We start from the raw sequence: 6,000 nt of genomic DNA, 5'->3' as shown, positions 1-6,000 counted from the left end.
AGGTACACATACATAGTTTCACATACATACATACATACATACATACATACATACATACATACCCACCTACATACATACATACATACATACATACATACATACATACATACATACATACATACATACATAGTATACATTACATAGTATATATGGGTACACGTAAATTGTATAGCTAGGCATGTACACGTTGTATATAGATAAGTACACACATTGTACAGATAGGTAGCCACACACTACATGGATAAAAAATAAGTACACATCTGTTATATATACATAGGTAAATGTACACTGTTTACATAGGTACACACACACTGTATAGGTCGCTACATATACGTTTTATAGATAGGTACACACACTATATAGGTAAGTACACATACACGGTATAACTATGTACACATACATAGTATAGATTGGCATAAGTATATAATTTAGATAAGTACAAATACGTTGTATACATTGGTACACATACATTGCATATATAGGTACCTATACACTGCATAGTTACGTATGCATAGATATTGTAACATGTGAAGTCAGACATGTTCAGTTTAGCACCTCAAATATATCTCGCAGTCTGGCATGTAGAAGTATACGTAGACATTTAAAACGTTAAAGTGTATGTAAATAGGTTTCCAATTTTTCCGACTTTTTGCCTCCAAATGATGTAGTTTTCATGGGTGATTAAAGATTTGTATGACATTTTTGACAAAACTACGATATTAATAATGAAAAATTGTTTTTTTTTGGAAATCTGCGATGAGCATTTTGCTTCGGGAGTCTTCGGAAAATTGCGTCACAACCAGAACACGATCGCTGTGTCCATGTTTTTTTTTACCATGCTTAAACGTTGCGTGGTAGAGGGGGCCGTCAACGATTGAGTCTACACTGATTTTCTCACAAAAGATTTGGGAGTTCTAATCAGCAGCCTGCTTCTTTTCAACATACAGAGGATAAGTTTCCAAACGTTTTCAATGATGTCTTAGTACTGCACAGCTCTCAAACTCACGAAAAACGATCATGAATTATAACATGTTGTGTCCTCGTGCATGGTGTACTACATACATATTACGGCACTAGCAATGATGAAGTTTCTTTTGTTGGCTGTGATTACGAGTCCTAATATTGAATTGAAAGTTATTTTACCAGATAAGAAACATAAATTACACTTTCAAAGAACATACTAGTATAACATTACGAGCTGGTACCACATAATGGGAATTTTTACTTGCAGTAGTCAACGTCTTCGTAACGGCCCACTGCTCGGATGAACAACACAAACGAAACATGCTACGGTACTTTTCACACGTACAGTGCACTTCCTTTTAGACATATTCATGGCCTTATTGTATGACTTTGATTTCCTTGTCAGTGAATGAAGACCAGTCATTTATAAATGCAAAATTTAATGCATTGTTCGCAAGATTGAGAGCAGTTGAATGTGACTGAGAGTGAGATCAGAGCCAGAGGTTCGTCGGGCTGTCTAGCGTGTTCTCCAGTCCGGAGCGTGTCTAGTCACACGTTGAGCGGCTGTACTGGGTGCTGTAGCGGTAGACCTCCGTGTCGCCCTGCTACCCTGGCACGCAGTGTATCCTCAGTGCTCACCGTCAATAAATTATTTGGCCGTTCCTGAACTGTTCTGATTTTTTCTGGTAATGATGATTTCACAAAATCCTTTAAAGATTGACAACCGATCATACCTTCAATTTTACATAGACGTTCACATGAAATATACGAATGGCGGTTCAAACCACAGGCATTTGTTTCCCGAGTTATGTCTCAGAATATGTCTATCAGAATACAATAAAATGTCGATAATATCGTTAATATTGACGTATTTAGCCAAGTATATATGGAAGGGGTAAAATTACACTTGTTTCTGTGATCGCACAGGTTCACTCACCGCGAAAGGGACAGAAGGTAAAATGTTCGAAATGTTTGCCCTCTACAACGGCCGGTTGAAAGTTCATGTACTTACGGTAATATACTAATGGCACTATATACTAATGGCGGCCTGTCTTCTTTCGCGGCGAGTGAACCTGCGCGATCACAGAAACAAGTGTAATGTTACCCCTTTCATATATAGTTGGCTAAATACGTCAATATTAACGATATTATCGACATTTTATTGCATTCTGATAGAAACATTCTGAGACATAACTCGGGAAACAAATGCCTGTGGTTCAAACACATGTCAGTGTACACAATCATATTGTGTAGTCAGTAAGTCGATTATAATCCAACTAAACTAAATAGTACTACTGTTACGGTGTTACGATCTCAATGGGACAACTACTTTCGAAATTTCGACCCAATATTTTCCTTCATCTGCTGATTTTAAATATCTACTTTTTATTATCATAACTTACCAGTCAGTATTATTTAGTCTGTCGACAATAACATCGTCAACAACCATTATGAATGTCTGCAGCTGGGGATTGCTGTTTGGCTGTAGTCGTGGTTTTGGTAGTGGACCATATAGAAACGGTACAATACCAATCTGATTAAAATCCGATGTAGATGTCGGCTAATCGTTCATTGCTATTTTACCTTCGTTATTTTGCCTGAATTGACCTTCTTGGTACATGTTTACATTTTCAGAGGAGGCGATCAGGCTAAAAACGTAAACATCTACTACAGAGTCAATTCAAGCTAAATAACGATGGTAAGATAGCAATGCACGATTAGCCGACATCTTCATCGGATTTTTAATCAGATTGGGTACAATAAAAGCATCCCCCACTACCGCATCATCTTCGTCATCACTAGTACTCCATTTATTGTTGTCATTGTCAATTTTGACTTCTAAATAGTGGAACGTGGTTCCACTAGAATGGCTATCCCATGTTATGCAATCGGACATATTTGAAGTTGGTTCTGGTTGTGACGTCATGAAATACATAAACAACTTCGGCAATTTCCGGAATTTTTCCAAAAAAATCAATTTTTCGTTATTAATATGGTACTTTTGTCAAAAATGTCATACAAATCTATAATCACCTATAAAAACTTTGTCATTTGCAGGCAAAAAGTCGGAAACTTTGGAAACCTATTTACATACACTTTAACATTTTTTTTAGATTAATCAAACTGTGTACTCACGATAGTGAAATGTGGTGTCAAAAGAACAAAGGGCTCAATTTCTATCTAATGCTGTCTTGGTTAGACACGTTTACAATGAATGTATGACTATTTGTAGCTACATATAAATAATGGTGATGAATATGTAAGAAGTGATGGATGTTCCCGACATGATATAGCCGTAAGGTCAGTTCATTTCACCTGGCATATTAGAGAGCTATTAAATTTTTTTTTTCCGGCCGGGGATGGGGGTGGGGGTGTGGGTAGGGGGTGGTGGATTGGTGGGGAGGTCACCCGGTTTTTGAAATCGGCAGTAGGGGGTCATGGTATTTCGAAAATTGTGGATGGGGGGTGTCATTTTGTTTTGGATTGTGAGGGAAAACAAACTTTTCTGCAGTGGCATATACCCTTATTTTAAATGTGGTACGTATAAATATTTGTTCTTGTCAGTTTCTTATGCATACACACAGACTCGGACACAGACACAGACACAGACAGACACACAAAAAATATGCACATATATCCCATGTTATGCAATCGCGTTATTTGTAATTCACTATGAAATAATGTGAACAAGGTTGAAGATTGTACATACATTTGAAATAAACGTAGTAATATATACACATTGTGGTTTAATGATGGCATCACTACAAAATGAGCGACTTCATTCATCTTTTTTTAGTCATGTTGGGACTCGATTAGAAAAAATGCATGTCTAAACAGGCATAGTGGATTATAATGGGATCGAAATGTGCCTGTTACACCATAGGCTTTTTTAGATGAACTATTACGAAGCAATTCAAAGCAGTATTGTTATCCCTCTGTACTGAACAAGAACAATCTAATACCAACGATCGTAATTATTATGTCAGGTGAATTAGTATTTTTATCAATAATGCTAAGCATTGCTAAGAAATGAGAAGAGAAACTATGTTCATTAAATGTTTTGTCTTTGAATTTGTTGTTCATAAAATCATTTACAAGTGTCTTCATTCCAAAGTGTCCAGGGTGTTATTTAAAAGATGGAACAGCACTTTACTTCTATAACATGTCGAACGGGATGATGGGAATATAAACTATAAATGCCCTGGCACAGCAAAAAGTTTACTCAGACCCGACTTGTTTGTAGATAGGAAACTCTGAAACAGCAGGTAAGTCACTCTAAATAATATATTTCGTTTTTTTAAATGTTTTAAATCTCGATTATGATGTTCGTACATTAAGAGACAGGTTGAAAGTAGAAGAAAATCAGCGTGAAGTAGCAGTCACAAGAGACTATCATAGTCTAGATTTTGTAGAGTGCAGTGATGCATTTTCATTAAACTGAGTATCAAATCATTGGGCTTTGCTTACTCTTGCTTGCCACCTTAAAAAGGGACAGTTTACACATTTGTGTTCGAATCCCATATTTCTGCGTTGAAGATTACACAAAATTGGGCATCAGTCTATACGTATACAACAATACAAACACCGAAACAAAATAATCCAGCTGTTGTCATCTAATGAATTTCTAATTGATAAAAAAATTCGGTATCTGCATCGCTTCATTGACTGTACGCAATGTGTAACGTGGGAAGCGTTTTTTTTTAATTGCCGCTATCGATGGACTTTTTGCTCTAAATGTGCAACTGAACTATATGGAAGGCAATGGTTCCATGTTAAAGATAATGCTAGAAATAGAGACATAAAAACATTCGGACCCCGTCACTACCAAGAGTGAATCTTCTGTACTATCAAACGTGACGACAAATTGGTAGGAGAGAAATTACAAATATACACTCCAGCTTAATTTTGTTAAACTATGAAAGCATCAAGATTTAGAATTCGTCTTCATTGAAAGGACGTCACTGCTACACCCTTCGTACACACAGCTAATATTACAATACATTTTGCAATACATCACCCACAATTACCACTACCACCACCACCACCACCACCACCACCACCACCACCACCACCAATACCTCTACCATCGATCGTCATCATCAGTAGCAGCACCGTAAACCGTATTATGTAATAGGTATACTAACACAGCAGGTAGTGTATTCTAATTGCCCAGATGCTCCGTTAATCCAATATATATTTTTAATTCAAACTTACTTCGTTGTGGGTTTCTTTCATTTGTAGGAAATCTATATAATTGGTTTGACATGAAAACATATAGTTAGTGGAGATCAATAGTTTCAATGTATTCTAAAAACGAAATTGAATTTCATTTTCTTTTGGGTGTGGTGGGTTTGTTGAGATATTTTAGTTGTGATGCTACAAAATCGATTTTACTTTAAATGGATGTGCTGTACCCAAAAATACAAATTTTTCTTTAAAAAATGACAAATTGAGAAATGGTAGATCTTTTACTATAATAAATGCATGGCACTAAAATAAACTGTAAGTAAAGTGTCAACAAAAGACCTATTCTTTACTCACTACATACTGGCTTTATATTCACAGCACTGTATTTTAATACATACTACTTTGAAATCTATTCACGGTTTGAAGCAATTTTCAATTTTTCAATTTTATTTAGAAGGGGGGGGGGACGTCTGGGGTCTAAGTATAATAATTTAGTTTGTTATCATACAGTTAACTGTTGATCTCGCCCTTATCAACTTGTCGGACTGATTCATTGACAAGTTAGGCCAGTAGGTTTTTTTTCTGGTAGTTTCACTGTATTAACTACCCAGTTTGATTAAAATTTATATATCACTTGTTTACCTTAATTAAGACACGTTGAGTCTGCAAGGGTTTCAGCAAGTAAAGCTGTCGACCACATTTAGACAATATGGATATAACGTATAGTAATGTTCCTTGTGTACCTATACGGTTTGGTAAAAGTCTCGTCTTTATCATATTCCCTTTAATACTAGGATTTATGGTAAGCTGTTCGCGACTACCCAGCTTGCCATCAATGGTATAAGTGGC

At 36.2% G+C, this 6,000-nt stretch overlaps 1 protein-coding gene across 1 annotated transcript in view; it reads left to right on the top strand.

Moving 5' to 3' along the window:
- Nucleotides 1–4,167: 4,167 nt before the first annotated feature.
- LOC144440089 (uncharacterized) overlaps nt 4,168–6,000 on the top strand; it is a 53,421-nt gene continuing 51,588 nt past the window's right edge. The window contains exon 1 of the mRNA XM_078129347.1: nt 4,168–4,229. The gene's annotated coding sequence lies outside the window, so the exon portion shown is untranslated. The remainder of the gene's footprint in view (nt 4,230–6,000) is intronic.

The sequence above is a fragment of the Glandiceps talaboti genome, chromosome 9, assembly GCF_964340395.1.
Source record: "Glandiceps talaboti chromosome 9, keGlaTala1.1, whole genome shotgun sequence".
NCBI lineage: Eukaryota > Metazoa > Hemichordata > Enteropneusta > Spengelidae > Glandiceps > Glandiceps talaboti.
The sequence above is the reverse complement of the archived record's forward strand: the minus strand, read 5'-3'. Positions and strand labels throughout refer to the sequence as shown.